The sequence below is a fragment of the Chrysochloris asiatica genome, unplaced genomic scaffold, assembly GCF_000296735.1.
Source record: "Chrysochloris asiatica unplaced genomic scaffold, ChrAsi1.0 scaffold00345, whole genome shotgun sequence".
Classification (NCBI taxonomy): domain Eukaryota; kingdom Metazoa; phylum Chordata; class Mammalia; order Afrosoricida; family Chrysochloridae; genus Chrysochloris; species Chrysochloris asiatica.
In genome coordinates, this window is record NW_006408863.1 from 1,245,200 (window position 1) to 1,263,800 (window position 18,601).

The 18,601-nt window shown below is 44.0% G+C and overlaps 1 pseudogene; it reads left to right on the top strand.

Annotated features, from left to right (window-relative positions):
• The first annotated feature begins 372 nt into the window (after window positions 1–372).
• Window positions 373–1,266, top strand: LOC102816851 (annotated as a pseudogene).
• Window positions 1,267–18,601: the final 17,335 nt, after the last annotated feature.

An 18,601-nucleotide genomic window follows, 5' to 3' on the forward strand; every position in this document is an offset into this window, starting at 1 on the left:
CAGCCCTGTTGTCTATTTCTGGGGAACACAACAGTGGAGTCTGTCCCCAAAATAACCAAGGACTCGCCCAAATGCCAGGGAAGGGAGGGAGAGCCAGCTGCCCCTTGATGGGGCAGAGATTAACCTAGTTTGTCAAATTCACAGCCCTTCACTCTACAGGCGCTCCTTGGGCTACAGATGTCCCACTTACGTGCAAACTATAGTCATGAACCAGTCTTCATAAAGCCTATGATGTTAAAATTCCAGATACAGTGGTTCATAGTATCAAACAACTCCACTTTGCGACATGCATCTAAATATTATTATCACTTTCTGCTTGTGGACATCGCAGAGGAAGCATCTTTAGTCTTTTTTTCCCCCCTCACTGCCATCATGTCTAAGTCAGAGTCCCCTAAAGAGCCTGAACAGTTATGGAAACTCTTCATTGGAGGGTTGAGCTTCAAAACAACAGAAGAGAGCCTGAGGAACCATTCTGAGCAATGGGGGAGGCTCACAGACTGTGTGGTGATGAGATCCAGACACCAAGTGCTCCGGAGGCTTTGGGTTTGTCACTTACTCTACTGTGGAGGAGGTGGCTGCAGCCATGAATGCAAGGACACACAAGGTGGATGGAAGAGTGGTGGAGCCAAAGAGGGCCATTTCACCAGAAGACTCTCAAAGACCAGGTGCCCACTTAACTATAAAAAAGAATTTGTTGGTGGCATTAAAGAAGAGACCGAAGAGCATCACCTGAGATTCTTTTGAGCAGTATGGGAAGATTGAAGTGATTGAAATCAGGACAGACACTTTGCTTTTGTAAACTTTGATGACTCTGTAGATAAGATTGTTATATTCAGAAGGACCACAACTGTGAAGTAAGGAAAGCCCTGTCAAAGCAAGAAATGGCCAGTGCCTCCTCCAGTCAGAGGTCAAAGTTGTTCTGGAAACTTCGGTGGTGGTCGTGGAGGTGGTTTTGGTAGGAATGACAACTCTGGTCATGGAGGAAACTTCAGCATATGAAGTGGCTTTGGTGGCAGCCATGGTGGTGGTGGATATGGAGGCAGTGGGGATGGTTACAATGGATTTGGTAATGACGGAAGCAATTTTGGAGGTGGCAATTACAACAATCAATCTTCCAATTTTGGACCTATGAAGGGAGGAAATTTTGGAGGCAGAAGCTCTGGCCCTTATGGTGGTGGAGGTCAATATTTTGCCAAACCACGAAACCAAGGTGGCTATGGCGGTTCAAGCAGCAGCAGTAGCTATGGGAGAGGCAGAAGGGTTTAATGATAGCCAGGAAACAAAGCTTAGCAGGAGAGGGGAGCCAGAGAAGTGACAGGGAAGCTACAGGTTACAACAGATTTGTGAACTCAGCTAAGCACAGTGGTGGCAGGGCCTAGCTGCTACAAAGAAGACATGTTTTAGACAATACTCATGTGTACAGGCAGAAAAAATCCCGAGGACTGTATTTGTGACTAATTGTATCACAGGGTATTTTCATTTCTGTTCCGTGGAAAGTTGAAAGCTTTCCAACAAAGGGTTTTAATGGAGTTTGTTTGTTTTTTTTTCTTCACCCATGCTGTTGATTGCTAAATGTACTAGTCTGATCAGGACGCTGAATAAATGTCATTAAAAAAAATAATAAATATATGTATTATTATCATGTAGTGCTACAGGATAAATACTGGACTTATCCCATAACACTACTGTAAGATTGTCAGATCAAAGTGTGAGACTGTCAGTTCAAATCCACTCTCAGCTCCACAATAGAAATATGATGCTTTCTGCTCCTATAAAGACTTACAACCTCAGAAATCCTCTAAAGGATAAGCATATGACCTCAAAGTTGGCTTGAACTGCAAGGTCGGTGGTTCAAACTCACCAGCTACTCCTCAGAAACCCTATACAGGCTCACTATGAGTTTGAACCAACTCAACGCCACTTAACAACAACAACATAGTAAATAGTGGGGTCGGGTGTGGTGGTTAGGGCAATGCACTGGATCACAAGGTTGGTTTGAACCAAAAGGTCAGCGGTATTCACTGCTATGGAGTCGATTCTGATTCATTGTTGTTGTTGTTGTTGTTGTTGTGTGCTGGTGAGTTTGATCCACGGACCTTGTGATTCAAACTGACCTTGAGATCGAGTGCTTCTCCTCAGGTGTCAGACCAGGACCATGTACTGTGTTGTTGTTGTTGTTGTTGTTGTTGTTAAGCATCTTCGAGATAGTTCCAACACATAGCAACCACACACTATAGAGTAAGACCAAAGTATGACTGTCGTTAGATACAAATGTACCCAGTTGTTTCACGTACATACAAATCCACTTAGAGACAGATTTCAGGAACGGAATTTGTTTGCAATCTGGAGACAGCCAGTACTCTGAACAAATGCCACCCAGGAAGTGATTTCTTTTCAGCCTTTGTGCTTTTGTCTTCTCATCATTCTTACTGTTTTATTTTGTAATTGCCTCTCAACTAAGAAGAACTGCTGATGCAGTGGTTAAAGCACTTGTCTGTTAATCAAAGTTTCAGCAGTTCAAACCCACAAAGCACTCCAAAGCAGAAGGTGTGGCAGTCTGCTTCTGTGAAGATGACAGCCTTGGAGCCCCTACAGGGTCACTGAGTCTAAACCGACTCTGGCACTGGACGGTCTTCTTGACTCACTCTCAAGATAGCCAGACCTGAGTGTGATGAAGCTGATGACAGACACGGACCCTTGGGTCCCAACTCCCCTGAGGTTCAGCCGAGATGGAGCCTCGGGCCGCTGCCCCTACCTGGCAGACTGTGTTCTGGAGAAGGGGTTGATATAGGCCCCCTTTCTTCCCATCATGGAGGGCACCTTGCTGTCAGCCCCTTTCCCAGCTCCCGCCCACGGCACAGACCAAGCCCCACACAGAGGGCCACAACCTCACAATGAAGCACTTTGAAGGAAAAATGTCAAAAGGGAAAGAAGATTACAAAGTTCCTTCAACTCTGATGACCAAAGGAGTGATGGACGGGGCAGGGCCAGCAGGGAGAGAGACACCAAGGGAAGGTGTCTTTCTTCAGAATCCCAGGAGACCCTGAGGAGCAGCTCCTGACAGCAGGCAGATCTTCCTCCCACCAGAAGAGATGAAGCAGAGAGGGAAACAGATATGGACATTTAAAACAGAGCAGAAGATGATGCTGCTTGACATTAGATGATGACCTAAAAGCCACTTCCTGTGGTTCCATTCCAAAGAATTTTGCCATCAGAAGGCTTCCTCCCAGCTTCCCCCAGGAGGAAGCCACAGGCTAAGGCAGTGACCTGCTTGGTCCAGGTCTTCAGCAGGGTGGACCTGGAGTCTATCATGTGTGCTATAGCTGTGCACACACATCTTCACTGAGCCCCGGGCTGAGGAGGGCTTCATGTCCCACATGGACATCTGTGTAGACACTGTTTTCATTTCTTTTAGGCACATATGTGGGGACTTCAGAAAGTTCGTGGCAAAATTTAGTTAAAAGATAAAGGAATTCTTCCACGAATTTTTAGAAGCCCCCCCACCTCCTCCCCACACCCCCACAGGGGCACCTGGTGGCTCCGTTTAACATGTTGAGTTTAACAGGTTGAATTTAACAGGTTGAGTAGCTTGTGTCGGCTTTCCTATCTGCTGAACTTTAGGACTTCCAAGAACTCCTTTTCTCTCCCCCTCTCTCTTGTTTTCGGGCCAGCTGAGAGTGACCACCTGCAACTTGGCTTCTCGTTTGCACATGAAAAAGCTGCAGTCTGCCCTCCGCTTACGCCCTGCACAGAATTCCGGAATGTGGAGGAGCCCAACTCAATTAAGCCATGGTACCACAAGTGTAGTTACAATGTAGGGCCATGTGCTGTCTTATTGCTTAATCCCCTGAGGGTCCCGAGAATGGGCCCCGAATGAAACGACCTAAGAGGCACTTGTCCCCAGGCCAACGTGAAGCATCTTAGCGCCGGGTAAGGCTTTTATCCTATGGCTTTGTGTGTTCACTGTGTTCATAATCTGCTCCTAACAAGGTACCTGCTTGGGCTAACTCCTTTCTTCTGAGAAAAGCTAAGGAAAAGAATGGATGTTTTATAATGTGAGTTTGCAGGTCAGGAAGAAACTTGATTTTCCAACAAGCAAGAAGAGAAAAGGACTTTGGTCTCCCTACTCTGACAAGTTGTGAAAACAGAGGACTACATCCAAGAATGGTGATTTTGAGAACGTCTTTTCACTCACAGAATTTCAAAAACTGCACCTTTTGTTTTTAGAATCTTCAAGGCCCTTACCAACCCAAACACATGTGGTCCAGTTTGTGGTGCCGGCATGCTAAGCCTCGGTTCCCATGAGGGTCAGACATCTCCTCACTGCTTGACACTCTGCAGACATCAAGCATGTGACTGTTTGATAGAAGTGCAGATGTGTGTGGCTCTCCTTGGTGCTCACACTCCCCTTCCACTTTCTCTGTTGAGAACACAATTCCTTCTGTTTATCCTACTTTGTTGTCATTTAGGGCCATTGAGCCACTTCCAACTCGCAGCTCTCCTGTATAGGGTTTCTGAGGAGCAGCTGGTGGGTTCAAACCACCAACCTTGCCCATCTTAGAGCACCACACCAGGACTCATGGTATCTAAATGTTGTTGTTAAGTGCCATCAACTCAGTTCCTACTCACAGCTACCCTGCTTAGCGTTTCCTTGGAGCAGCTGGTGGGTTAGGACCACCTAGTCTGTGGTTCAAACCCACCTTGTAGTCCAGTGCTTATCCTACAGTGCCACACCAGGACTCCCATTGTTATAGTTGCTGTTGTTGTTAAGTACTATTGTGTCGATTCCGACCCATAACCACCCTGTCTAGTGTTTCCGCGGAGCAGTTGATAAGCTTGAACCCCTGACCTTGTGATTAAAACTGACCTTCCTGTTCAGCACATGAGCCCACAGCCCCATACTTCACGAACCACTGAAACCCAAACCACAGCCACGGCCACCAACCAGTTCTGACTCATAGCCCACCACACACACAGGGCTTCTGGGGCAGCTTTACAGGGGCAGGAAGCCTCCTCGTTCTCCTGCAAAGCTGCTGGTGGATTTGAACCACCGACCTTACAGTTAGCAACTACAGTGCCAGGAGGACCCCTAGTAGGCAGTAGTATCATGTATAACATAGCTCTCCTAGGTGCTTGTTCAATTCTGACTCAGAGCCACCTGTAAAGGTTTCCCAAGAGAGGCTGGTGGGCCTCAGCTACTGACCCTGAGGTTAGCAGTCCAGTGCTGACCCTATAGGGCCACACCAGAACCCCCTCCATATTCACTCGGACGTCACCAATCATGTAACTTGCTTTGTTGTGGTGGTCTGGGCTGGACTCACAGTCTAAGGTGGGCCTGTGTATGTTAGGGCTGACCTGCTGACTCCCAGACCTGCCCACAGCCCATGCCAAGAGACAGCCTTTCACCACCATGTTTTGTATCATGTGACTTAGTTTCCTGGTCATCTCCAATTGGACTAGGAAATAGGGACCTTACCCTAGAGCAGAAAAGCAAAGGTGAGCCTTTAACCTTTAACCTTTGACAAAAGACAAACTCAGACTCCTTGACTTAAGCATTTGAGCTCAGAGGCACTCAGGTGTTAATGAGGAACCAGAAGCTAGTGTTGGGGGGGGGGGGGGGGAACCAATGCTGGGGAGAAGCAGGACCATAGCACAGGCACCAGCAGAGAGAAGAGGAGGTGAGGGAGCCTCTAAATCTAGCAAGAACCAAGATTCCCACCTGAGCCACTCCTATGTCCAGACACACTCTGAACTGCCCCACACTCAGTAGCTGACCAATGCATGCAGTAAGCGCAAATATGCTGCAAGATTGGGATCTCTCTCTCCAAACCAGTTTGGCCCCTCTCTAATTATCATCTGCCTTTAAAGTCCCTTTGTTAAGGTGACCAGCACTCATGGTCTGATAATAGCAACTTGAAACCCTCATCATTCTTGGGGGTGTGGCCTTCGCTTCTTCAAATGCATCAAGTCCAGCTCCCCATCCCCACCCCCACCCTTCCCAAAGTGCTCTGCAGGTGGTAGTCTGGTAGAGCTTAGCTGGGACCTATATGCTCCCCTCTACTGCATTCGTGTGGGTTCCAACAAGGGACAACAATCAGCATAAAGACTGGGACCTATACCCTCCCCTCTACTACATTCATGTGGGTTCCAACATGGGACAACAATCAGCATAAAGACAAGCAACATACCCACTGTATGCTGGACATTTGTCTTTAAACAAAAGTGGTGAAAATCAGAAATCATGTGAGAGAGACAGCCAAGGCTACTAGGAAAACACAGGTGCTCCCTAAGCGTGTGAATGATTAAGCGCTCACTGCTAATTGAGAGGTTGAAGGTTTGAGTCTATCGGGCTTCAGACATCACCAGGCGGGACCAGTCCCTGGAGAACAACATCATGCCTGAGAAAGTGAAGGGTCAGCCCCAATGAGATGGAGTGGCACAGTGAAAGAAGCAATGGCCTCAAGCTCAACAACAATGTCAGGTTGGTGTAGGGCCTGGCAGTGTTTCGTTCTATTGTGCATCGGGTTGCTGTGAGTCAGAACTGACTGGGTGGTCTCTAACAAACAACATCAGAAGAGAGGCTTGCTGATCTGCTTCCAAAAGGTCACACTCACTGCAAACCCCCATGGAGCCACCAAAAGCTCTTCTCAGACACACATGGGGTGGCCATGAGTCCAAGCAGCCTTGACAGAACTGGTTGTGGGGAGATGCAGGCGTCCTCACCCTGACCATCTGTGGGTCACGTGGTCCTCATCCAGGCCCTGCCCTCCCTCCAACCTCAGTTCCTTAACTGATTAAAAGTATTTCCACATGGACAATGTCTGCACCAAGGCTGCCACGATTACTTCATGCTATTTGTGCACAAGATGCAGCCATCCAAATCCAGAAAAGCCACGTTGCGCTGGGGTGGGAGGTGCAGATGCATTTTCCTGTTAACTCAGGATGATTTCAGAATTGACCATATTTACAGTCAAGGAAAGTGGGAGACCCATACTGTTGTTGTCTCGTTTCACATTAGCAGTCAAAGTGGTAAAAGCTTAATGTGCTCACAAATATTTTACAAGTCGTATATTTCTATGCACATTAGCAAAATGCAAAAATCTTTGAGACCATGGTCCTTCAGGTCTGGAAATGAAATGAACTCAGCCCCATGATGCAATTTTCAGCCACATAAGGCTGTTAGGTGCCATCAAGTCAGTTCTGACTCATAGTGACCCAACGCACACCAGAATGAAGCACACGGAACGAAGCACATGGACCGACTCACACGGAATGACGCACATGGAAGGACGCACCAGTTCTACAGTTACCCCTCCCTGTGAGCCTTCTGTTGCAGCCTCTTTGTCAGCCCATCTCATGGAGACGTTTCTTCTTCTTCACAAACTCTCTGCTTTACCAGACATGGTATCCTTCTCCAGGGACTGCCTGATAGCATGTCCACAGGCCACGCGGTGAAGTCTCACCATCCTGATTTCTAAGGAGAATTCTGGCTCTTCTTCCAAGACAGATCTCTGTGTTCTTCTGGCAGTCCACGATTCTTTCCATATTCTTTGCCAACACCATCATTCATGTGCTCTTCACTGGTCTTCCTTATTAATTGTTCAACTTTCACAAATGTTGTTGTTAAGTTCCATCAAGTCAGGTCCAACTCACAGCGACCTGAGACTGTACATCTTTGTGAAACAGAAAGTCTTATCTTTCTCTCATGGAGCAACTGGTGGGCTTGAAGCACCGACTTTCAGTTTGCCATCCAGTATGTATCATACAGAGACACTGAACTCCGCTTTGCAAACATATAAAGCGATTAAAAATACCATGGTTGGGTCTGGTCTATTTTAGTCCTCAAAGTGATGTGTTTGCTCTTGAGTATTCTAAAGAGGTCTCTGCAGCAGTTTTACCTAATGTAATAAGTCTGTTGATTATTTTGACTGCTGCTTGCATGAGCATTGGTTGTGGATCCAAGCACAATGAAATCCTTGACAACTTTCATCTCTTTTCTGATTATCATGATGTTGTTTACTGGTCCAGTTGTGAGGATGTTTGTTTTCTTCACATTAAATGGCAATCTGTACTGAAGGCTGGAGTCACTGATCTTCATCCGTAAGTATTTCAAGTCCTCTTCACTTTCAGCAAACAAGGTTGTATCATCTGCACATCACAGGTTGTTAATGAGTCTTTCTCTAATCCTGATGCCGCATTCTTCATAGAATCCAGCTCCTTGGATTACTCGCTCAGCATACAGATTGAATAAGTATGATGAAAGAATACAACCCTGGCACACACCTTTCCGGATTTTAAACCATACAGTGTCCCCTTGTTCGTTAGTGGTTACGAATCAGTCTGTGAACCTCAAGGTCAGCAGTTCGAAACTATCAGCTATTCCGCGGGAGAAAGATGAGGCTTTCTGCTCCTGTAAAGATTTACAGCCTCGGAAACCCTGTACAGGGTCGCTATAAATCGGAACCGACTCCACGGCACACCACCATCACCAGTAAGTCCTGGTGTAGTACTGTGGGTTAATGCTCTGGAATGCAAAGTTGGTTTGAACCACAAGGTCAGTGGTTCAGGCTCACCAGCCACTCCTCAGAAACCCTATACAGGGTCTCTATGGGTCAGAACTGGCTTCCAGCACTGCATCAGTTTGTTGAAACATTTCAGTTGCTATCTGTCAATTTCTGGAGTCATGGGTGGGTTTTTTTTGCTAACGCCTTCACCGTCACTTGGAAAAAAATACTGTTGTTGTTAAGTACCATAGAGTCAGTTCTGAGTCATAACGACGCTGGGGAGGGTTTCCAAGGAGCAAATGATCGCTTTGAACCGCCAACCTTGTGTCATTTTGTTCAAGTTTACCAGTCACTGATCTAGTTGCTAAGTGCTGTCGAACTGATTACAACTCTTAGTGACCCGTATAGGGCTTCTGAGTCTGCACGTCTTTGAGGGAGCAAAAAGCCTCGTCTTTTTCCCAGAGAGAAGCTGGTGGGTTTGAACCACTGACCTTGTGGTTTGCAGTCCAGTACTTATGCTGCTCTTGTTTCGTACATGCATGTGGACAAAATGACAGTTCATTAATGAATTCCTTGACGTTGTGAAGTTTCTTTCCTGACATCATTTTACAACCCAGAAACAGCCAGGAGCTTACATCTGGCAGGATAAGTTCAGAGCTGGACCTGCTGGTTTGGGTGACCTGAGGCATCCCAGTGATGGTGAAATCTCAAGTCTGTTGCCCTGTGGGACCCATGGACACAGGTTTGTGATCACCAGCACAGGCTGGTTCCTGGGCTGAGGTGGGGCCCACCACCCCCAGTGGACTGAGAGGAGAAGGCTCACCCCTCAACAGCTCCTCTCTCAGAGGGTATCCAGACTTGTTGAACTGACCTGCCCACCTTTGAGAACATCTTGTCATCCCCTTCCCCACCCCCACCCCACCCCCAGTCCACTGCCATGTCCCCAAGACAACTCCTATTACTGGGAGGTTAGTCTATGAAGATAACGTGATGTTGTCATGGATGTTCCTGAGATGCCGTGTTGTGGGGCTGGGTGACATCACTGCGGTGCTGAGGTGTTGTTGTGTGGTGTCTCTGAGGCATAGATTTGTGGTGCCTGAGATGGTGTCATGGCTGCTGCTCAGGTGTTTCTTATTGGTTGGTTGGTTGGTTAGTTGTTGCTTTTTTTTTTTTTTTTTTTTGTATGTTCAAAGTTTTCAGTTCATCTCAACTTCAAGATTGTCAGTCTCATGAAATTAATGATTCCAGTGTCTTATTCGTTCCTTTTTTAAATCATTTAATGAGTTTTTTGAACTATACAATAAACCATTTGCCATTTCAACCATTTCACATGTACAATCCAGAAACACCAACCACACTCCCTTTCCACACAACCGCCACCACTGTCCGTTTCTAAACTCTTTCTCTCATTCTCTCCTTTCTTCCCTTCTTTCCTTTCCTTTTTTTCATTTGTGGGGAGTTTTGTGGTGTTTCTGAGGCATAGTTTGTTGTTGTTGGCTGTGATGTTGCCATGCTCTGACTAAAGTGTGGTTTTGTAGTTTTCTGAGGCGTACAGTTGTGACTGGCTGTTGTCATAGATGTTGCTGAGGTGTGGTGTTTCTGCAGCATCGATTTTCTAAGGGTCTGTGAGGCTGACATCACTTTTGCTAAGGTGATGTTTTGAGGTGCTTCTGAGACATAGTTTTGTCGTGGTGACTGTGATGTTGCCATGGCTACTGCTGAGGTGTTGTTCTCAGGGGGTTTTCTGAAGCTGAGATTTGTGGTGGCTTTGTGATGTTGCGATGACCATTGCTGAAGTATTACTTCGTGGCGATGCTGAGACATAATTTTACGGCTAAGATGTGGTCATAGCTGCAGTGTAGTTGTGTGGTAATAATGAGACACAGTGTTGTGGTAATAGTTGCGATGCTGTCGTGGCTGTTGTGAGGTATTGTTTGTGTGTTACTGAAGCGTAGATTCAAGGTGGTGGCTGTGATGTCATGGTTGTTTCTCGGGTGTTGTTCCGTGGTGTTTCTGAACCATGTGATTTAATCATGGCTGCTGTTCAGGTGTTGTTCTGTGGTATGATGGTTCTGATGTTGTCAGAGATGTTACTGAGCTATTCCTTTGTGGTGATGTTGTGCCATTTTGTGGTAGTGACTGAGATGTCATCATGGCTCTTGCTAAGATGGTGTTTGGGGGCAATGCTGGGACCACAGTAAAAGTGAAGGCTTGTGGCATATCATGAAGCACAATTTCCAGGTGTCTACATTTTCACGTTCTTCTACCTCAGAAGTGTGTTGTTGTTTTTAATTGTGGTAAGCACATATGGCTATATGGCAAAACATTTGCTATTCCAGCTCTGTTTATGCAACAGTTCCGTGACCTCAGTCCCATTCGTTGTGTTGTGATGGTCTCAGTTAAAACCAGAAAATGTTGAGAAAGCTGTAGTAAAACATGCTCCTTTTTAGAACAGTTCAGTGTCTGGGGCATTAAATACAAGTGTCAAGGATTCAACAGTAATCTGAAACGTATACGATGATTCAAATCTAAATTTAATTTTAAAGAAATAAAGAGCGGTAAGCACAAGTCTTTTAGGGGAGGCCTGAGTCTGTGTTTCAATCCCCATCTCTGTGTGTCTGCATGTGGTGTGCATAGTGTGGTGGACATGTGTGAGCTCATGTTTACCTGCATGTCACTGGGGCATATGTGTGGTGTGTATATGTGGTACATGTGTGTGTAGGGTAAGTGTGGTGTGTATGTGTGAATTCATATCTATCTGTGTGTATTTACAGTGTGTGTGTGTGTGTGAATGTGTATGTGGTGTGTCAGTGTTGTGGTGTGTGAGTTCATGTCTATGTGTGACTTCAATTCTATATATGTGTATAAATTCATACCTTTGCATATGTGTGAGTGCATGCCTTCTTATGTGTTGAGTTCATATAAGTGAGCTCATGCCTACATGTGGTGAGTTCATGTCTATGTGTGAGGTTCATGTCTTTCATGTGTGTGAGTTTATAACTGTATGTGTGAGTTCATGTATATCTGTGTGTATTTATGGTGTGTGTGTGTGTGTGTGTGTGTGTGTGTGTGTGTGAATGTGTATATATGGTGTATCAGTGTTGTGGTGTGTGCATTCATGTCTACATGTGACTTCAATGCTATATGTGTATATAAATTCATGTCTTCGCATATGTGTGAGTCCATGCCTACATGTGTGAGTTCATGTCTTTGTATGTGTTGAGTTCATGTCTGCCTATGTGTGAGTTCGTGTCTATGTGTGAGGGGTTTATGTCTTTGATGTGTGTGAGTTTATATCTGTATGTGTGAATTCATGTCTATGTGTGAGGGGTTTATGTCTTTGATGTGTGTGAGTTTATATCTGTATGTGTGAATTCATGTCTACCTGTGTGTGTCTATAGGGGGGTGTATGTATGTATGTATGGTGTGTCAGTGTTGTGGTGTGTGCATTCACGTCTACATGTGACTTCAATTCTACATGTATGTATAAATTCATGTCTTTGCATATATGTGAGTTCATGCCTTTGTGTGTGTGAGTTCGTGTCTTTGTATATGTTGACTTCATGTCTATGTGTGTGTGAATTCATGTCTGTGTGACTTCAAGTCTACGTGTCTATGAGTTCATATCTACATGAGTGTGAGTTCAGTTTATATGTGTGTGATTTCCTGTCTAAATGTTGTGTGTGCATGTATGAACTCATGTCTACCTGCAGGTATGGCTGTGCCTTTACTGGGTCACACCATAGCAGCTTGCCACAGATGCTAGCATGATTTGAAAGAAGAACTAGTGTCTCAAGTAAGGCTTTCTAAATAAAGATTCATACGAGGACATGGCTGAGTAGGGTGCCCAGCAGACAGGTGGCATGGTGTGATACTTGTTATTTAAGGAGGCTGACAGCAGCCCTGTCTCCCCCACCCCCACTGGGACAGGCAGTAGCATTAATGATGGTCAGCAGCTCTGTCTGGAGGCAAATGGGCTGTTAGCTTCTCTTTCTACCATCCCATCATCTCAGAGATGACTAGGACTGTTTTCTGTGAAAGAATACTAGGAATTATCAAAAATCATCCTCCCAATCAACTCACAAATAACCCTTTAAAGTGACCATGCTCCAGGAGCTGAGGTAGGGGCGGCTTTTGAAGGATTCTGAGAGGGAGAGAGATCTGGTAGACACTTCTCCCAGCAAAAATGACCCACTTCTCATCAAGCCACTCCCAGCTTCATTGCAGCCAAACCATTTCTAAGCATTAAGCTCTGAGCACAGGAAGCAAGGAGCCCAGGATCAAACCAGTCTATTTCCTCTTAGGTTCCAGCAGCGACATCATGGGTTGTGGGGTGATCTGAACTCAACCCACCCTCCATTCTCGATGGATCAGAGGCACAGTTATACCAGGGGGCATTTGCAGGGCTGTAGTGAAGCACAACTGTGTACAAGAAAGAAAACATCTGCGGCTATCCTTTGTGCTAGTCCGCCTGCTAGAGTGGTCATTTCAACTTCCTGTTGCTGCTGGTGGCCATTGAGCAGTCCACAGCAGAACAAAACACTGCCCGGTCCTGCATCATCCTCACAATTGTTGGTTTGTTTGAGTCCATTGTAGAAGCTATTGTGTCTGTTCATCCCATAGGGGATCTTTCTCTTTTTCCATGACCCTCCACTTTATTTTTTTATTTTTTTTACCTTTTTAAAGTTTTTACTGTGAATTGAGTGAAAGTTTACAGAGCAGATCATCAGTTCTACATTCAACAAGTCATGTACTTTGTTTCATTACAATGATTATAATCCCCTCCATGTGCCATCAGTTAACAGCAATTCTAAATACCAACTGAGGGGGAAGGAGTCTTCACATCAAGGGTCAATGCTATCCCCTCTGTACACAGGGTAGAGAGGGATGGGCAACTTAGACAATGGCTACCTAAAATGAGGGGGCAATAAAGGCATGAAGTGACTGGCTTACAAGTTTTCAAAGATGGAGTTTAGTTTAAGAGTGTGTGGGGTTAGGTAGAGTCCCCAATGAATAGTTTTCATCTTGTCTAGATGGGTCTGGTAAAAAGAGGTGGAGATAACATTCTTATGATTCAATAGTGAGTAATTGTTATTATGAAAAATTGCAACTGTCACAATTGTAAAGGTAGAAGTTTTGATAGAGGAGTAGTTAATCTTACAATCCAGAAACAGAGGACTCTAGGACCATCAAGGAAGAAGAGTACAAGCAGAATGTGAGACCTTACCCAGAGAAGTAGTGACACCAGAAATGGAGGCAGAGATGGAGATATGGAGAGAGGGAGCAGCTAAGGACTCTAGATTCATGGGAAGAGAAGGACTGAGTGCTGCCAGCTAGGAGACAGACTTGCAGAATGTGTCCTTGTTGTTGTTGTTGTTATTAAGTGCCATCAAGTTGTTTCCGACCCATAGCGACCCTGTATAGAGTTTCTGAGGAGCAGCTGGTGAGCTTGCAGTTCAAACAGCTTTGCAGTCTGGTGCATTAACCCACAGCGCCACATGTATCTTTAGGTGGTGTAAATTACTATATATGTCTGAGTGTTTAAAAAAAGGGAGAGAGACTAAAGTGAATACAGAGAAATACTGTTAACTGATGGTACATGAAGGGGATTGTAATCATTGTAATGAAACAAGGTGTATGATTTGTTGACTGTAAAACTGATGAAATACCCTGTAAACTTTCACTCAATTCACAATAAAAACTTAAAAATCAATAAATCAATAAAGCATTGCCATAGACTTAAAAAAAAAAATCATGCCAGCTAGGCAGACTTACCACAGAGACCCTCTACAACAAAGATGGGAGAAACCAAATACAACAGACACATTTGAAAATCAGCGAACCCTGAACTTCAAAAGAAAGGTTTGAGAAGTGGACTGAGTGCTTGCTGAGAGGAGCAGCTGAGCAGGGACGATGAGAGGGAGATTGACCGGTGAACAGCTGGCCAGATGCAGCATGAACCTTTGTAAGCAGTTTTAGTAACAGAAGGTGACCTGGCGGAGTCACACAGGTGACTGGAAAGGTATGATTCCTTCTTTTCCCCCAGGCTGCCCTGGTGACCAGAGGTGTGACCAGTTCCCACCCTCATTAGCCCCCAGCATAACTGTACTCTCCTGGAGTTTGGAGCCACGCCATTGAGATGGGGGCCATCTTGGCAGCTTTGATGTATTGTTATGGTGCCTGCATTCAGGTGGGCTCGTCTTAGAATCTAAAGAACCACAGAGCCACCAGACCAGCATGAAACCAGTCACCTTGTCCCCGGCTGCCTGTGGTCCTAAAGGACATGAAGCCAGCTCCATCAAGGGTCTTCACTGACTACTTCCAGATTGAGTACCACCGGGAACACAGATAACACCGAGGTAGACAGAGACTCCATCTAGGGCCGGGAACATCCCTGTCACATCCCTCCACACCCACCTCCTGAAATCCCTGACTTAGAGGAAGCTTCCAGAATATTCTCATCTCTGGGTCCAATAACTGCATTTGCTTTGTGGTTTGTTTTTTTCTTTTGTTGTTTCACTGTTTTTGTTTGCGTGTTCTTTCTTCTTTTCCTTCTGTTCCCTTGAATTTTATCCTTTCTATCTCCACTCTCATGTTTCCATCTCTTCTGCTTTTTCATTTCCCCTCTTCTCTTATTCCCTTTTTGATCTTTCTTTCCTACTTGCTACTCTCTCTCTCCTCACCTCCCCGCACCCTGATTTCTTTAAGTGGTTCTTAATTTTCCTCCTTTTATTTCCTGCCTTATTTTTATCTTCTATAACTCCATTTTCCTGTTCCTCTTTTCTCTTTTAGTTATTCTTAAGAGGCTTTTATTTATTTATTTATTTCATTCTTTTCTTTTATCTCTTGTTTTCTCTTCTATAGCTCTTTTTCCCTGTCCTTCTTTTGTCTTTATAGTTGTTACATTCTTTTTTACTGATGGCTGCCTATTTTTGTTTATTTTTCCTCTTTATTATTTTATCTTTTCATTGTTGGTTCCTTATTTGTTTATTCTGTTTTGTTTTCCTGCATGTGTGGGTGGGTGGGAGGAAAGTTTTATCTTTGCCACCCAACAGGAGAAAGCACCCGTGACCATACAGCCCAGTCACAACCATATCCTCTGCAGATCCACCCACTGGCTTCATGTCCTTTAGGACCACAGGCAGCTGGCGACAGGGTGAATGGTTTCATGCTGGTCTGGTGACTTTGTGGTTCTGTAGGTCGTATACCATCTGATCAATGATGGACAGCAGTCAACAACAGCCAAACCCACCCTGAACTAAGGTGCATGGATGGCCAATGAGAACAGTATATACACTTTCATTCTCTAGTACACCCAAAGACAGTTGGTGAGAACTTAAGAATACATCTACATGTAATCATCAATTAAATACAAATACAACAGTCTCACAATGCCACAGAGACAACAGACAATTCTAGCTCACATAAAGAGACAAGAGAGAATGGCTCAAGCAAATAACCAAGATGCAGATACAGAAAATGTTTCTGAGGAAGAAAAGGTAATGGAACTAGTTGAAAAAGAATTTAGAGAATGATATTTCGGTATCTTCAAAGGATTGACAGAAATACAGAGGAAAGCAAGGAGAACAGTGAAAAAACTTTAGAAGAATTCAGGAAAACATTACAAAAACAAACAGACAAAACAAATGCAAATTTTGAAACGATACAAAACCTGAAATTAAAAACTCAGAAGACTGATCCTAAAATTTCAGAAATGGGCAGTAGATTGAAATGGCACAGGAGTATAGTTGAAGCCATGGAAGCCTGGATTACTCAGTTTGCTGAGAGAACTCTCAATACTAGTGCGCTAGAAGAACAATCATAAAAAAAGAATGAAAATTTTCAAAAAAAAGCCTAAGAATTATATGGAACACCATGAAGAGAAACAACCTATTGGTAATCGGCATTCAAGAACAGAAAGAGACAAGCACAGAGAAAATTATCTAAGAGTTATTGTGAGAAAACATTTGTAACATCATGAAAGAGGAAAAGATAATCATACAAGAAACTGAATGAACCCCAAACAGGATAGATCCCAAAAGGAAATCACTAAGACATATCATAATAGAAATCTCCAAAACTAAAAACAAGGCAAGAAACCTGAGAGAAGCTCAGACAAAATGAAAAGTTACCTACAAAGAAGGACCAATAAGACTAAGATCTGATTTCTCAGTAGAAACTGCAGGCAAGAAGGCAATGGGATGGCATATACAATACTCAAAAGAAAAAAATGCCAACCAAGAACCATTTACTCAGCAAAGCTATCCCTCAAATATGATGGCAAAATTAGGATGTTTCCTGATAAACAGAAATTATAAGAATTTGTAATAAACAGACAAACAAACTTTACAAAAACCTTAAAGGGTGTTCTTTGGAGTGCGAATCAACAACAGCAGATAACAAACTGAGATGAACACATGTGACAACACCACTAAGAATTCAATCCATAGATAACAGTATTTAAAGTAAAACAAATCTATAAGACTGAAAATAGGGTATCAGAGATATCAATTTATAATGAAGTGAACTACAAAGCAAAAAGAGGGAATAGTGTAGATACAGAACTCCCAAATGGCAAGGAAGTTAGTAAATGTCAAGATAAAACAGACCATTTTAAACAGGAAAAAAATAATAAATTGCAAGGTAACCTCAAAGACAATTAATACACCTGCACATCAAAATTTAACAAAAGGAAATTGAAAGATTTAGCGAGCATTAACACAACAGAAATGAAAATGAAAAGAAAATCCACAAACACAATGAACTCAGTGCAGAAAATGATGTGGAATAAAGTAACCAGCTGCACCACAAAAAACATATGGCAAACTGGCATCAACCAATTCATACCTATAGATAATTATACTGGATGTCAATGGATTAGATGCACGAGTGAAGAGACAGAGAGCAGATGGAGAAGAAAACAAGAGACACATCAAATGGATGGAGATAGCCTAAATGCCCATCAGCAAAAGAATGGTTAAACAAACTTTGGGTATAGATATACAATGAAATACTATGCAATGCTGAAGAATAACAATGAATCTGTGAAATAATTCACAGCATGGATAAACCTGGAGAACATGCTGACTGAAATTAGTCAATCACAAAAGGACAAATAGGGTATGAAACCAATGTTATAAAAAGTTAAGAAAATTTTTTCTTAATGAAAGAAACAACCTATGATGGTTATGGGAGGAGGAAAAATCATTCACAGGCTAGAGAGTAGACACATGTTAACATGGGTGACAGGGCAGGCAATATACAACAAGAGGGAGGTTAACAGAGGAACGATGAAGGTAGAGGGAGACACAGGGAGGAATACAATCGTTAAAGTGACTTGCTCAGCATATGTTGTTGTTAGGTGCCATCGAGTCGGTACCAACTCATAGCAACCCTATGCATGGCAGAATGAAACACTGTCCAGTCCTTGACCAGCCTCACAATTGTTTCCACACTTGAGCTCATTGATGCCGCCACTTTGCCAATCCATCCGTACAGAATGAATAACTATGGTGAAAAGATACAACGCCGGCACACGCCTTTCCTGGTTTGAGACCAGGAGGTTTCCTCTTGCTCTGCTCTAACAACTGCTTCTTGGTCCATGCGCAGGTTCCTCCTGAGCACAATGAAGTGCTCTGGAATACATACCCAAACTTCCCAATGTTGTCCATAGTTTGTCATGATCCACACAGTCAAACGCCTTTGCATAGTCAATAAAGTACAAGTAAGCATCTTTCTGTGATTCCCTGCTTTCCGCCAAGATCCACTGACATCAGCAGTGCTATTCTCAGTGCCAAGTCCTCTACTAACTCTCACCTGAATTTCTGACAACTCCCTGTCGATGTACTACTGCAGACATTTCTGAATTCTCTTCATCAAAATTTTACTTGCATGAGATATTAATGATATTGTGCAACGGGTTCCGTATTCCACTGGGTCACCTTTCTTTGGAACGGGCACAGGTATGGATCTCTTTCTATCAGTTGGCAGGTAGTCTTCCAGATTTCTTGGCAGCCACGCGTGAGCATGTCAGGGCTGCATCAGTTTGTGGAAAGTTTTCTATGTGTATTCCATCAATTCCCAGAGCCAATGCCTTC